At 42.0% G+C, this 16,871-nt stretch overlaps 1 non-coding gene across 1 annotated transcript; it reads left to right on the forward strand.

Moving 5' to 3' along the window:
* Nucleotides 1-16,485: 16,485 nt before the first annotated feature.
* LOC141616013 (small nucleolar RNA R71) lies at nucleotides 16,486-16,592 on the forward strand. Its single transcript, XR_012530393.1, has one exon. It is a non-coding gene; the product is annotated as a small nucleolar RNA R71 (small nucleolar RNA).
* Nucleotides 16,593-16,871: the final 279 nt, after the last annotated feature.

Here is a 16,871-nt window from a genome sequence, read left to right on the forward strand (position 1 = left end):
GTGAATGTGTGTACATAGCTTAATATTCAAAATTGAAGGCATGAATTATGTGCTTCACATGTCGAATTTGTTGGTGAATTTGAATGCTTAACTGAGTGTATATAAAGTCCAAATTACATGAAGTATATGCTTTACGTGTTTATGCAAGTTGCTTAAGTCATATGTTGAAACAGATGCCGAGACTGAACATAGGAACTCGTCAAAGTAAACGGGGGAGGGGTAATCCGACTGAGGTTGGGGAAGGGAGTGGACCTGTGGTACCCGCAGTTCCGGAGCACCCTTCTGTTGTTTTTGTTGATTACAAACAGCGAGAGCGTTTTGTAGTTTTACAAAAACGTAAGATGAGACCAACGAGGTGTATATATACTACATTGTTGGAGGAATTGGAGATAGAGACGGATGTCCGTCACATATTTGAGACCTTGGGCCTTATGGGTTGGTATAGGCTGAGGAAACACTCTTATCCTTTTCTTACCTTGGAGTTTATGAGCTCCTTTATCTATGACCCCGCTGGCCAGACCGTTGAGTTTCGGTTGATGAACACTAGTTTCTTGCTTTCTATGGACCAGTTTTCTTCTCACCTTTGGTTGGCCAAGCCTCCCAAGGACTCCATCACCGATATCCCTGCTGAGTGCGGTGTATGCCGCCTAATGCCTTGTCTGACCGGGAAACCAGCTCCCACCTCGAGTAACATGCTGATTAATGATGTTCAGCATGTCACATTGAGGATCTTTCTTCGTTCCCTCTCGAACCTCCTTTATGATCGACCGGATATCAGTAAGCTGAACAACCATGAGGTGTTACTTCTGATGTCTTACTTGAACCCGAAGCGGACTAAAAAAGTGGTCTTTAATGCTCCTTCGATGGTTTGTGCTGCCCTTGCCTTGATGGCCACTGCCTCTTCCCGATACTTGAGTTGTGGCGCCATCGCCACTCGGTTAGCTGAAAAGCTAACCTCTTTCGAGGCTTCTTCGGATTACGTGCCTCTAGCTACCCCAGTGCCCACTATGGATCGTGACTACTATCTCGACCTGAAATGGTTGAGGACTTTGGCTGACGGTAGCCTAGCTTGGAGGGTGTGGGGCGTGAGTTGGATGAAGATTCCAGCTCCTGAGCACCTCCCACCGACAGAGCCCTTAGAGCCGGCGGTAGTGACGGTGGACTCCGATGATGAGGAAGAGGAGGAGAAGGATGTTGATAGACCCCGCCATCTGCAGACCTACCACATCGACGACACGATTCTCGAGGTGATGCCAGAGCCGAAGAAGGGCGAGAATGCGTCGGTTGTGGTAGTGGAGAGACCTAGGTTGGGGAGAGGACCCCGTCGAGTGAGGGAGAGGACCTCGGAGACTAGGCCACGGCCGGTGGCACCACAGCAGCAGCAACACCCTTTTCCATGCTACCCTTACCTCGACACCCCGGAGACGCGATCCAGCTACTTGGCGGAGAGAGTGTCATCTACCTTGACACTCCAGAACATGCACGAGATGGGGTACGCTCAAAGGATAGGGACCGAGGGACCGCATCCGGTTTGGTGGAGTGGAGTTGGGGACTACTCAGAGGTTTTCCATTCCTACGGGGTGGATCAGTCGACGTGGGGGACACCTCAGTCCTTTGCTTACGGTGGCTTGACCCCATGGTACGTGAGCCCGGGAGCCAGAGCAGGAGTGGATGTGGGAATTGGGTCATCGGGAGCAGGTACTTCTGGCGGTGGTGGTGATGATGAGGTGATGGTTGAGCAGCAGCAGCAGCAGCAGGAGTGATACTCCTTGTCCTTATCTTTGTTGATGGTAGTTGGTTTAGATGTTGGTAGTGTTGTTAGACTTTAGGAGTTGTTTTCGTTGAGACTTAGTTATGGACTTGTATTGTTGGCCATAAGGCCGGATTGGATATTTTGAGCTTATTGCAGGATGTTGGGAGTCGGGGAGTTATCCCGACTCGGATTATATGACAACTATGTTTATGTATGATGGCTTACGACAAGTTTTATAAGGCACTGTGACCTGTAGGTACTCGACAGAGTACCCCGTACTCTATCGAGTAGCTGCAGGGAAGTGGGATAAAAAAATCATTCTGATCTGTGGGCTACTCGATCGAATAGCCAAGACACTCGATCGAGTAGCATGGCACTCGATCGAGTACCGCTACATACTCGATCGAGTAGTACTGTTACAGGAGGTTTTCGCAAATTAAAAATGTTCAATTGTTTTATAATTGCAAGTTTAATGTTTAATATAGTTGTTAGTGCGTAATAACACCTAGGAACCGTTAATTTTATGTGTCGGAAGTCAAGTTTCGATTTTATATGCATATTTATAACAACTAGTAAGGTGATGATGGTTTCTTGTTGTTTTAATATTACATATGCTATTTTTGAGGGGTAATATCCGTATAAAACCCTTAAATTATAGGACTATAACGTAAATTTAATACGCGATTTATTGTCATGAACGAAAAACAACAAAGAAACGATAAAGCATAAGAAATAACCTCGGGTCCTTTGAGATGCGGCCTAATAACAGAAATCAAAGTAGATTTCCTCCTAATCGATACACCCAAGACCGTCTGAGACTATGCCCTTGTGCTAGAAATGTATTCTCTAATTGCCTTGCAATATTGAGAGAATTGTTGTGAGTTTTTAGATGTGAGATCTGAGTTTTTCAGAGAAAGTTGCTCTTCAAAACCCTAGTTTTGTTTCAAATGAATGATGATTAGGTTACAAAAGAGAGAGTGCCTCTCTTTTGTTGCTCGGCTAACCGTGAGCTTACATGGGGAAGTGGGCTTCCACTTCCTCTTAATTTTAACTCGTGGTCCGGCTCGAAAAATGCTAAATGTATATGACACGCTTTTATTATAAATCGTCATCGGTTATCGGTCATTAAAACATCAACTAATAACACGGATTAGTTGAAATATTAATACATGTCCGACAAAGACAATATTGTATAATTAATTCAATATACATCAATTAAATATAATCGTTTATATTTAATTTACGAATTAACCGCTTAATTCGTCTTAGCCATTATTATTTAATCTGTATTAAATTAAATATCTCAACATCGCATTTTGACTAATTATTATTAGTCAATAACTCCGACTAACTGCTTAGTCAACTTTGGCATCAACATGACTGTATTTTCATACCGTCACATCTCTCAAACGTATCCTATAGGTGTGACTTTTAGGGACCAGTTGATCACCGCCATCTGTATGACAATAACGTCAAACTTATCTAGCAATCCAACCGTTATTGATAAACGTGGACCAACTGATTATAATACAAAAGTATACCCTTTGATCCTTTTAGAGATTTATATGTCCTTGCACTAACTGTAGAGGACACCAGCCCCAACAAGCTCCCACTTGTCCGTACAAGTGTACGTGCAATGACGTTATCCGCACTAACTGGAGGACACCACCTCCAACAAACTCCCACTTGTCCGTACAAGTGTATGTGCGATAACCGATTCTCATATTCATTTAAAATTTCTCCCACTCAATGTAAAACAATTTGCAGATCCGGATCCGCAAAGGTCGTATTTTACAATCGATCTGTATCAAGAGTGGTTTCCCCGACTAGAGAGTAACTCAACTGATAAAACGAATTCGTATTCGAGCATGGCCATGCATTTCGATTCTGACTCCTCGAGTGGCCCCGAGAAATATCGAGTACCTGATAAAGGCTGAATATTTCCTTCAACTCGACTCCTTCCGAACTAAGCACAACATGAAATGACCCAGAAAAAATCTACTTGGCCCCCTGTTACGGATGACCGTGAGAAAGAAACCAAAGTCACCCAAAATCTGCCTTAGTCTCAAGAGACAGTCGATAGTCAAAACAATCGACTCTTAGGATCACCATGGAGGTCCTATCCACGACCGGGCACCGAATGTTATAAAACATTTAGGACTCCACGTCGATGTCACAATTGTGTCCTACGAGATATCCGTATAAATCGCCTCTGTGATTGGTCAGTCAACCTTTTGACTTATGGCTCGTTGAACCCACCATCAACCAACGTCACAAAATAATTACCTTGAGTTATCAGCTCACGTGGGTAATTAAGGACCAAAAATATAATGTTTGTTCAGTTCACTTTGTGGTGTTCAAAATTGTCGTACAAAACCACATGAAAAACAAAATATATAAATATCAAAATGATGATGTCGTATAGAGTACATAAGAGAATGAATCTAATCCATAAAAGAGTACTACAACTTAGGAACACGTTTAATTCCCATGGAATTAACATGCCCTTCATGCTTATCTTGTCATAATGGTTTAGTGAGAGGATCTGCTATGTTATCATCTGTAACAATCTTTTCTATCACTACTTTCTTTTGCTCCACGTAATCTAGGATTAGATGAGCTTTCCGTTGTACATGTCTAGACTTGTTGCTAGACTTTGGCTCCTTAGCTTGGAAGATGGCACCTCTATTGTCGCAATAGATGGTGATCGGGTCATTCGAACTAGGCACTACAGATAGTCCTTGTAAGAATTGATGCATCCATATCGCTTCCTTTGCGGCTTCGCACGCGGCATAGTACTCGGACTCGTCATAGAATCTGTTTGTAACACTTTGTTTGGAACTCTTCCGGATGACTCAGCAGCCATTAAGAGTAAAAACGAATCCAGACTGAGATTTTGAGTCATCTCGATCCGTTTGGAAGCTAGCATCTGCGTAACCGGTTGCGCATAGCTTTTGTTCGCCTCCATAAGTCAATGCCCAATCTTTAGTCCTCCGTAGGTACTTACGAATGTTCTTGACAGCCATCCAATGTGATTCACCTGGATGCTGTTGGAATCGACTTGTCATACTCAATGCATATGCCACGTCCGGACGTGTGCATATCATGGCATACATGATTGATCCAATAGCCGAGGCATAAGGAATCCGTGTCATGCGCTCTTTCTCTTCCGGTGTCTCTGGTGCCTGAGACTTGCTCAAATGCACCCCTGGAGCCATGGGAAGAAACCCCTTTTTGGAGTTAGTCATGCTGAATCTCTCTAGGATCTTGTCTATGTAAGACTCCTGACTGAGAGATAACATCCGACGTGATCTATCTCGATAGATACGGATGCCCAAAATTCTTTGTGCCTCACCCAGATCTTTCATCTGGAAATGGTTCTTTAACCATACTTTTACCGAAGTTAAGAGAGGTATGTCATTCCCAATCAGGAGTATGTCATCGACATACAATATTAGTTAGACAATCTTGCTCCCACTCGACTTGATATATAGACATGGTTCCTCGACCGATCGAGTAAATCCATTTTCTTTTATCACTTGGTCGAAACGATGATTCCAACTCCTAGAAGCTTGCTTAAGTCCATAAATGGAACGCTTAAGCTTGCATACTTTCTTAGGATGTTCTGGATCTATGAAACCTTCGGGTTGTACCATGTACAACTCTTCCTCCAAAAAACCGTTTAAGAAGGCGGTTTTCACATCCATCTGCCAAATTTCATAGTCATGAAAAGCGGCAATCGCTAAGATAATCCGAATGGAACGCAGCATGACTACGGGTGCAAAAATTTCATCATAGTGTAAACCTGGCACTTGGGTGAAACCTTTAGCAACTAGTCGTGCTTTATAGATATCTTGTTGACCTTCCACAGAATGCTTTATCTTGTAAAGCCATTTGCATTGAAGGGGACGAACCTTAGCAGGCAAGTCAACAAGATCCCATACGTTGTTCTCATACATGGAGTCCATCTCGGATTGCATGGCCTCAAGCCATAGCTTAGAGTCAGAACTGGTCATGGCACCTTTATAGGTTGCGGGTTCACTACTCATTAAGAGTAGAATGTCATCTATGTCATGTTCCTCGACCATACCTATGTATCTGTCCGGAGGAATAGAGACTCTTCCCGACCTTCTAGGTTCCTCAGGAATATTCACCGCAGCCGGGACTGAAGGAATTGGTTCCTCCAATGGTTGCTCGGTATTTGGTTCTGGAACCTCCGACAGCTCGAAGGTTCTATCACTCTTTGCATTCTCGAGAAATTCCTTCTCTAAGAATGTCGCACTAGCCGCAACAAATACACGTTGTTCGGTTGGCGAATAGAAGTAATGACCAAGTGTTCCTTTAGGATAACCTATAAAGTATGTCTTGACCGATCGCGGGCCGAGCTTATCTTCGTGTCTCCACTTGACATAAGCCTCGCAGCCCCAAACCCGTATAAAGGACAAGTTGGGGACCGTTCCCTTCCATAGTTCATATGGAGTCTTGTCAACAGCTTTAGACGGACTTCGGTTAAGTATTAGAGCAGCTGACAGAAGAGCATAACCCCACAATGAGTCAGGCAACACGGTGTGACTCATCATGGATCGAACCATATCAAGTAGTGTTCGATTTCTCCGTTCGGACACACCATTCAACCGAGGTGTTCCAGTGGAGTTAATCGTAGGGCAATCCCACAATCCTTAAGGTGTTGATCAAACTCGTGAGAAAGATACTCGCCACCACGATCCGAACGTAATGTTTTAATCTTTCTACCCAAAAGAGGTTCTCATACCCTATTCTCGGTATTCTTTGAATTTCTCAAAGGATTCACTTTTGTGCTTCATTAAGTAGACATAGCCATATCTACTTAAATCGTCCCTAAAAGTGATGAAATACCTATAGCCTTCTCGTGCGGTGATTGACATAGGTCCACATACATCCGTGTGTATGAGTCCTAATAGGTCAGCAGCGCACATTCCAACACCTTTGAAGGAAATTCGAGTCATCTTACCGATGAGACATGATTCACACGTGCCAAATGATTGAAAATCAAAGGCCGAGATAGCTCCATTCTTGATGAGCTTTTTACGCGTTTCTCATTAATGTGTCCCATACGGCAGTGCCATAGATACGTTTGATCTTTGTCACCAACCTTTAACTTCTTATTCATTACGTGTAATATTTCTGGTCCGATCTAAAACATAAATTCCGTTCATGGAGACCGCCTTGCCATAAATCATATCGTGTAATGAGAAAATGCAAGTATTATTCTCTATTACAAATGAAAAACCAAGTTTGTCAAGTGCAGAAACTGAAATAATGTTTTTAGAAAGACTGGGTACATAATAGCAGTTATATAAAAATAACTCAAATCCGCTAGGAAGCTGGATCACATATGTCCCCCTTGAGACGGCAGCCACTCGTGCTCTATTCCCAACACGCAGGTCCACCTCACCCTTTACGAGGGGTTCGATGTTTCGGAGCCCCTGCACATGATTACACAGATGAGAACCACAACCAGTATCTAGTACCCAAGTTCCGTAACTTGCGTGGTTAATCTCAATCATATGAATAAAAGTAGAAGAGGAAGAAAACATACCAACAGGTTTAACACGACCTGCTTTTATGTTCTCATGGTAGACATGACATGTACGCCTCCAATGCCCAGTCTTGTGGCAATGATGGCATTCCATGTTTTCGGTCTTGCTCTTTGTCGTGCTTGATGAGTTGCTTGCCTCACCAGGCCCACTCTTACCTGATCCCGACTTGTTAAACTTCAGTTTACCTACCGCTAGGTCTGCCTGAGCTTTGCCCTTACCCTTGCCCTTGTTTGACACAACGAGAACATCCTGTTTCAAGCTCCCACTGAACTTCATGTCCTTCTCGGACTGTACGAGAAGGGAGTGTAGTTCATGAGGACTTTTCTTCAAATCATTCATATAGTCATTCGCTCTAAAGAGCGCAAAACCATCGTGGAGTGAATGAAGCATGCGGTCAATCACGATGTTCTCGCTGATTTTACAATCAAGCGCCTCCAGTCTCTCGACATTCTCAATCATGCTGAGAATGTGTGGGCTAACCGGTTGGCCCTTCTGGAGTCTCGCATCAAAGAAGCGAGTGGTATGCTCATAGGTCACGATTCTCGGTGCTTTCGAGAATTCCTTGGTGAGCGTGGTGAAAATCTTGTTTGCACCTTGGGCTATGAAGCGTTTCTGTAAATTGGATTCCATTGCAAAAATGAGTACGTTTTTAATCGCACCCGCTTCCATGACGAAATCGTTATACTTGGCGATCTCGTTAGCTCTAGCCGTGGGACCTGGGTTTGACGGGATGGGCTCTGTTAGAAATATAAGCTTCCCGTCAGCTGCGGCAGCATTCCGTAATGCCGCCTCCCAGTCCGCGAAGTTTGATCCATCATTCTTCAGTCGAGTTGACTGATTCATCTGATTCATGAAGATCCGAAGCCAGGACTCACGGTCCAATGTGGCACTTGGCATTGGGTCGTCAGCACGGCCAGCCATTTTGTTATTAGCAGTTTAAATGATCGTGATCTACACTGAAAAAGAAAGAAAAACAAAAACGAAATAAGCAACTCATCGAGGTGATTTAAGTCTATTTAAAATTCATTTTAATCGTGTAGACTCATTGCACTTGCATAATTGATCTCCCTCAAGAATAATACAAGTGATCCCAAGACTCAATTTCCGTAAATTGATAAGCCAACTGTTTAGCTAGTTCTTCCGTAAGAACTCTTGGTCGATAGATTTCCGTAAATCCTATCTATAGTCCACCATAATCACAGGATCGTACGAGTGACCACAGTGTTGAGATAAAATAAGTCAATCAGTTCCAACTTACCCGACGTAGAAGGGGTCATATTATGCCTACCGACGAAGAAGGGATTCATTGGAGTTTGACATATAAAGACTATTCTCAATTTTTGGTTATACGAGGAAGATCCCATCAACTTAGTTTTAATTCATTTTAAGTGAACGAATAACTAGCATTACGTGAATGAATTAACTTAGGTGATGGCTTAAAATTGATCGTGTGACATAAGAATGTCAAATAAAACTAACGCGTGACCTCTATATGAGTCAATTTTCATGCAATTATTAGGTGGTTTGGTTTTAGGCGGAATATGATGCAATCTATCGTTACGATAAAAATAAAAGAATGCAAAAAATGTAAATAAAAATTCCTAGTGTGGCCTATCCTAGTAAAAAGAACATAATACAACTTTGGAATCCACCGTTGGACCCGAGAAGCTTGTCTTGATGTTCCATCTTTTTCATGCAGCGGGAGTGAGCATCCGGTCTCCATCTTTGATCTTCTCAAAATTACAATTAAAAATTTACAAAATATAAACCTATTTACATTCTAAATAAAAAACTGTAATAAAGAAAAACAAAATGGAGATGCGAGATCTCAAAATACAACCAAGACCGTGTTCCATCATTACGGTAACACGTTCTACTAAGGCCACACTAAGTTACAACCGCTTGTAAAAATAAATAAATACGTAATGTAAGCATTCAAAACATTTAAAATAACGATAAATAAAATGCATCAACTAAATAAAATTTATTCGTGACATAATTCCGTAATTATGTTAAATTTATCCAAACCACCTTTAATAATTAAAATTATGTGACAAAACCGCTTTAATCAACTTAATTTTAATTCATTACAATCCGTTACTTTAAATCGCTTTAAAGTAACTAAATGGTACGTGAGTGAACCGTTTCACTATTAAGCGAATGCACAAAATCCGTATTGTGCACATGTTATGGCCGAAAAAAAAAACAAAAACAAATTTTTCTTTTTTTCTTCTATTCACGGCTGAACCGTGACAGCCATGAAATTTTTTTTTTTTTTATTATTATCTGCTCAAACCGTGAGCAAAAACAAAAAAAAAAACAAAAAGGATTAAGCTGCTCAAACCGTGAGCAACAACATCCAACACCAAATCGATTTGTCAAAACCCAATTGCAATTTGAACATAATCCGTATTAAAACAAAATTACAATTGACATGATCTTAACATATTGTTATAATTATCGTTTAAAATAACAATATGCAAAGAACAAATCGAAAAACAAAAGATCGTCTGATCCAGCAAGAACCGTGAGGCACACAATTCTAGGCAAAAAAAACAGAAAACAGGCCGAGATGAACAAAGGCCGCACGGTTTTCAAAAAAAATTGCCGAGACAGAAAAAAAAAAATATGTGCCGCACGAAATTTTATGCAAACAAAATTATCGATTCAAATTCGTTTGATGAAAATCACATAGAAAAATTTACGTGGTCTCGCTCTGATACCACTTGAGGGGTAATATCCGTATAAAACCCTTAAATTATAGGACTATAACGTAAATTTAATACGCGATTTATTGTCATAAATGAAAAACAACAAAGAAACGATAAAGCATAAGAAATAACCTCGGGTCCTTTAAGATGCGGCCTAAGAACAGAAATCAAAGTAGATTTCCTCCTAATCGATACACCCAAGACCGTCTGAGACTATGCCCTTGTGCTAGAAATGTATTTTCTAATTGCCTTGCAATATTGAGAGAATTGTTGTGAGTTTTTAGATGTGAGATCTGAGTTTTTCAGAGAAAGTTGCTCTTCAAAACCCTAGTTTTGTTTCAAATGAATGATGATTAGGTTACAAAAGAGAGAGTGCCTCTCTTTTGTTGCTCGGCCAACCGTGAGCTTACATGGGGAAGTGGGCTTTCACTTCCTCTTAATTTTAACTCGTGGTCCGGCTCGAAAAATGCTAAATGTATATGACACGCTTTTATTATAAATCGTCATCGGTTATCGGTCATTAAAACATCAACTAATAACACGGATTAGTTGAAATATTAATACATGTCCGACAAAGACAATATTGTATAATTAATTCAATATACATCAATTAAATATAATCGTTTATATTTAATTTACGAATTAACCGCTTAATTCGTCTTAGCCATTATTATTTAATCCGTATTAAATAAAATATCTCAACATCGCGTTTTGACTAATTATTATTAGTCAATAACTCCGACTAACTGCTTAGTCAACTTTGGCATCATCAACATGACTGTATTTTCATACCGTCACATCTCTCAAGCGTATCCTATAGGTGTGACTTTTAGGGACCAGTTGATCACCGCCATCTGTATGACAATAACGTCAAACTTATCTAGCAAGCCAACCGTTATTGATAAACGTGGACCAACTGATTATAATACAAAAGTATACCCTTTGATCCTTTTAGAGATTTATATGTCCTTGCACTAACTGTAGAGGACACCAGCCCCAACAATTTTACCATTCATTCATTGAAGTTACACTTCCTCGTACGTGTGTGCATACGATACTAACGTGCTTTATCGACGGCGGCAAGTTATCCCGGTGGTTTGTATACGATTTGTAATTTAACGAGTTTATGCTTAGCGAGTAATGTCCATAATAAATAATATGTTTCTAATACATGTTATGAATCAAGTAATAAGTAAATGTGTTGTAATTTTGGTGGTGAACTTCGGGGACGAAGTTTCTTTTAGAGGGGAAGAGTAATGTCGCAAAATAAAAAGGCTGAATTTGAAGTTATATGGTTATACGTTTACAATGTTTTGTTGTGTTATGTTGTTACTCATTACAATGTTTTGTTGTCGTTGTAGTACTTTGGTCACATTACTTATATGAAGTGTAAGTGGTTACTTTAGTTCATTGAAATGAATTTGATAGTATGTTGTAAAGGACCGTCATAAAGAGCTAGTTGCGGCGCGATGTGTCGTAATAGAATGAATTAGTGAGTAACACAGTGGTGTTAGTTGTGCAGTATGAGGTTGATATAAGATACGTTTCGGGTTGATAGTCGTTATCATATGATGAGTAATGGTCATTTGTGTTGGCTCATATGGCAAGGTCGATGTTTGATATATAATAGTTGTACGAATTGATGCATACATATAGAGTGACAATTAACGGTGATAATGTTTGCGTGATAGTTGTAAGAGTCGATAGGTATAGAGTGTAGACGGTGATGATGATGACATGGGGGGGGACGATATTTCCAGGGAGCAATGTTTTGAGTAGGAAGATTGGTGATGTCGTGTTTTTCCGTGTCTTGTGCGTAAGATAGGTGAGTTGAACTTCGGGGACGAAGTTCTTTTAAGGGGGGAAGACTGTAATACCCGCCCTTTTTGAGACCCTTTGACCAGCGTTGACTGACCTTGGGAGCGGGAATAGTCTTAGAAGTGAGTGCCAAAACCATTTTGGGTTGCGTGTTAAGGGTGGTACTCGATAGAGTAGAGGCTACTCAATCGAGTAGCTAGGTTACTCGATCGAGTAGGGGGCCACTCGATCGAGTATGTTGGGCACTCGATCGAGTACCGAGTTTTCAGCGAGGGTTTTATATCGCGTTTTGTTAAATCCGCATATCACTTCCGCCACTTTCCTCCTATCCTTCAGTCGCCTCTTTCCCTTCCCTTCACCTCAAAACCTCCATGGAAGCCTTTGTGAAGATCCTTGTGCCTTAGAAGAGCGTCACTTGAGTCGGGTAGCAGTCTTTTGCTTAGTTTCTCCCTATAGGTATGTCATAATCATTATCCGTGTCCTTGTTCTTTACAATTAGGTTTGCTTGATAGTAATAGATATTTGTATTGTGGTTATAGGCTGTGCTTGGTCGCTGGGTATGTTGGTTGTCGACATGGGTTGGTTGCAGTTGCTTTAAGGTAGGTTCGCCTACTCAGTTTCTGTAGATGGTCTAGTATGTCGGTCGTTGTGATTGTATTGTGATTGCTTAGTATCGTAGTTGTATTGTGACGGTTGTGATGGTGATTGTGGTTGTTGTTTCTGGTTCTCGAGACGCGTTCTCGGCTGAGTGGGGTCACTTGCGGGAGTGGTTTCACGCCCTAGTTTTGCCCTTCGTGGAACCCGCCACGGAAGGGGATGTGCACATTAATGGACAGGGTTATCGCTCATTGTGAGGAGCGGGGATTTTGTGGGAACGGCTGCGGTCCCTCACCGGCAGGGCTGGTCCAGTGGACAGTCAGATACAGAGTTGGTTGGATTATTGTGATTGTGTTTGAGGTTGATAGCATCATATGGTGTTGATAATTGTAGTTGTTGTTGTCGTATCTTATCTCAGTACTGACCTTGTGTGGTTTTTTGTTTGTTATGTGTCTGCCGTGATCCCTTATGGTGAGCAGTCGGTCTTAGCAGGTGTTGATGTTGTTGATAGCTGGAGTCCGGGCAGGGATGAGTCTTCACGAGATTTGATAGCAGTAGCGAGTAGTCTTTGAGTTGTACCTTTTATATCGTTTGATGTTTAAATCACTTGTAATATAACATAATAGTTCTCTTATCGACATTTGATGATTACTATCCTCGGGCAACCGAGATGGTAGCGCCCTTATATGCTAAGGAAGGCCTAGTTAAGGCTCCTCTGAATATGGGGGTGTTACACAATGTCATAATTGAAATACTACCGTTCCGACTCGACCTAAATGCTAAAATAAACGTGCATTTTTTTGAATTTTTTTTTTTTGAATTTTCTGTATATATAAGAGAAAATAAACAACAATGCAAGACAAAAATGTAAACGTGAATGCAAAAACATATGAATGCAATGCAAAACCCTTCCCCAAACCAAATCACACAATGTCCCCATTATGCAAAATCATATAGTGAAATAAAAGGGAAACGGGAATTTGCGTTAAATTAACTAAACAAGACATGAAGTAAGGACTCGGAAACTCACAAGACTTTAAGCGCAACAAAAAGAAACCTCCCCAAACCAGCGTGAGCTAGGAGGTTTCAGTAGCCAGCAATGCTACCATAGGTACCTGAAAAGACATAAAATACCGCGCATAAATCCGAGAAAACAATTTATTAAACGCAACATTATGTGTAAAATAAAGAAACGGAAGAAAACAGAAATGAGTCGGAGAATAAGGTGGAGAAAAGACTCCCTCAACTTCCGCAAACCGACCAAACACAGCAGGGGATTGATCGAAAACAGGTACAGCAGCGAACATGGTCGATCGACCACATCACCCTGTCGATCGACCAGAGTGAACAGGAACAGAAGCTCCTGGAAGTCGCAGCTCAGTCGATCGACCATAGGAGGAAGTCGATCGACTGGAAAACATGCTGTAAGTTCTGATTTTCTTCGAATTAGCTCAATAACTCGAGCTAATATGGTCCATAAACCTGTAAATGCACATAATAACGCGCCCAAAATTGCGCAAAACCCAAAGTAACAGCCTAAAGCATTTAAAATCCTAAGCAAACTTATTAAAATGCGAAGTCTCGCGCACACAAAAGCAATAAAAAGTCCAAAAGAAATAAAATGAATGTTTTTGAAGAAGTCTTAATCAACTAATAGTTGATCAAGAAAGGTCACGGAATGGCCCACTTGCTCGGCATCTGGCTACAAGAGGTAGCCTCTACAGTGCTCATCTCCTCAGTTGCACTCTTCTCAACTCCAACATCCGCAGAACTCAATGGATCAACAGCTTCAGCATCTCCCCAATCAATAAGTTCATCTGACTCGTCAAAATCCAAATCGGACTCCCTCACCTTGACTGCCTCCTCATCGGGCTCCTCATCTGTGCCATAGCTAAGACATCCTAAACCGCCTCTTTGAACGATTGTCTCCTTCACAACTGGAGCAACATGCGGCTCTTCCTTCCCCAAACCAGCTCCTGCAATATCCAAAACGGCAGAATCTTCCTCCAATTTGCTCCCAATCCGGGGCGGAGGTGTTATAGCAGAAACAGGCATAGAGACAGTATATCGGGAAGCACAAAATAGGATTTCTTTTCGAAACCGTGTTACAAGTGATCGGCCACATGGGGTCTTTCTTCTTAGCTTCAAAGAAAGACAATGGAATGCTTCCCTACCTTGAAAGTCAATGTCCCCGAGCCAACATCTATAATCGCACCGGTGTGCGAAATGGTCTACCCAAAATGATAGGAATGTGAGCATCCTCGGGCATATCTAACACAACGAAGTCAACAGGGAAAAAGAACTTTCCTATTTGCACGGGAATGTCCTCTAAGACTCCTATAGGCTGGACCGTAGAACGATCAGCCATCTGTACTGTCATGTTGGTAACTGCAAACCTAGTCAATTTCAACTTCCTAGCAAGACTCAAAGGCATTACACTAATACTGGCTCCTAGATCACATAATGCCTTCTCAATAGAAAAGGTGCCAATACTACATGGGACTGAAAAGCTACCTGGGTCTTCTAGCTTATGAGGTGCAGTGTGGGTCAAATAAGAACATGACTCCTCAGTTAGTGCGACATATTGCACAGTTTCAAGTGACTTCTTTTTAGACAAAAGTTGCTTCATAAATTTCATGTAAGCAGGCACTTGATTAACTAACTCAAGAAAAGGAACTTGTACATTTAAGCTACGAATAACATTTTCAAATTTGTTAAACGATACTTGTTCCTTCGTCGGCACCAATCTCTTCGGATAGGGGGCTGAAAGAAGTAACTTAGCCGTCTCCTCTAAGTCTCTCATGCCGGCATCGGTGGATTTAGGCTGAAAATCCAGTACCTTCTCTTTGTTGTAGCTTGACCCTTCTTCAGACCGTCTCAAAAATGAACCATTAATCGTCATCGGGTCATACTTTGGAACCGGGACTGACCCATCAGCATTTGGGTCTTGCCTCAATATTTTCGGAGTAGTCGTACCCCGAAACAAGTGGTCCCTCAAGTTATTTGGCATTGGAGGATGAAAAGACTCACCATCAGCAGCGTAGTCAGTCGATCGACCATGCATGTCAGTCGATCGACTGACTTCTACAGGAACAGTAGCTGTGTCACTTCGCGGACTGGTCGATCGACTGGGTATGTCAGTCGATCGACTGACATACCTGTTGATCTTCTTTTTCTTGCCATTATTCGTTAAAGCCTTCTTCTTAATTGGTTCTGCCTCATATTTTTCAGTGACATCCTCGACCATAGCGGGCCCCTCAAGGGTGGACCCACTCCTCAAAGTAATAGCATTAAGGGTCTCCTTCTGATCCGTCTGCGACGGTAAATGTCCCGGAGCTCGAGTTGCACTCTTGCTAGCCAATTGAGCAATTTGGCTTTCTAACATCTTCATCCCGGCCTCTCTAGCTTGACACTCCTTCAGCAACAAATTTTTCAACTCGGCAAATTCGGAGCCTTGGGACTGCTGCTGCTGCTGTGGAACATACGGAGGCTTTTGATATGGCTGCTGCTGCTTATGAGAAGGCACATAATTCTGTTGTTGCTGCTGCTGTGGAGGTGGAGTCGGATTTAGGACATTTTGGCTACTCCACCTCAGATTCGGATGGACATTCGGCTCAAAATAAGTGTTTGTCTGCCTATAATGTTGAAAGGCAGCACAAGACTCATAGGGAATACTGCAGTTGTCTGAAACATGTCCTTCTCCTCCACATCTTTTGCAGAGAAAGGACCGTCTGAAACAACATTCACATGATAGATCCCTCGTTTTGAAGCTCCTCCCAACTCGTACTTATCAAATCTCGCCGTGAGAGCCTCTAATGCGGCTACAGAAGGGGATTCAGCACTTCTCCTTTGATTTCCCCTGGAATTTCCATACTCAGCTTTATGGGTGGCCAAATCATCAATAATTTTCCACCCCTTAGTCTCTCCAACATTTTCCTGGAATCTGCCATTAGTTGCCGCATCCAGGATAGCCCTCTGATCGTCATAAAGCCAATTATAAAATTGATTGCATTGCCTCCACTTCTCAAACCCATGGTGCGGAATAGTTCGCACCAGCTTCTTGAAACGGACCCATGCCTCATAAAAATTTTCATCAAGACCCTGTTTAAAGCTCGTGATTTGAGCTCTAATGGCATTTGTCTTCGAGGCAGAGAAATATTTCTTGTAGAATGCCAGGGCCAGCGACTTCCAATTTGTGATCCCGTTAGCAGCTCGATCCAGGTCTCTATACCACTCCCTTGCAGCATCACGGAGAGAGAATATGAACATGGTCTCCTTCACCTGGTCCTGGGTCACACCGGTTGGTGGGGGTATGGAACAGCAATAATCAATGAATGTCTCCATATGTTTGGCTGCATCTTCATTTGCAGCTCCCCCGAATTGGTTTCTCTCAACCAAGTTGATGTAGGACGG

Source organism: Silene latifolia, chromosome 11 (genome assembly GCF_048544455.1).
Source record: "Silene latifolia isolate original U9 population chromosome 11, ASM4854445v1, whole genome shotgun sequence".
NCBI classification, from domain to species: domain Eukaryota; kingdom Viridiplantae; phylum Streptophyta; class Magnoliopsida; order Caryophyllales; family Caryophyllaceae; genus Silene; species Silene latifolia.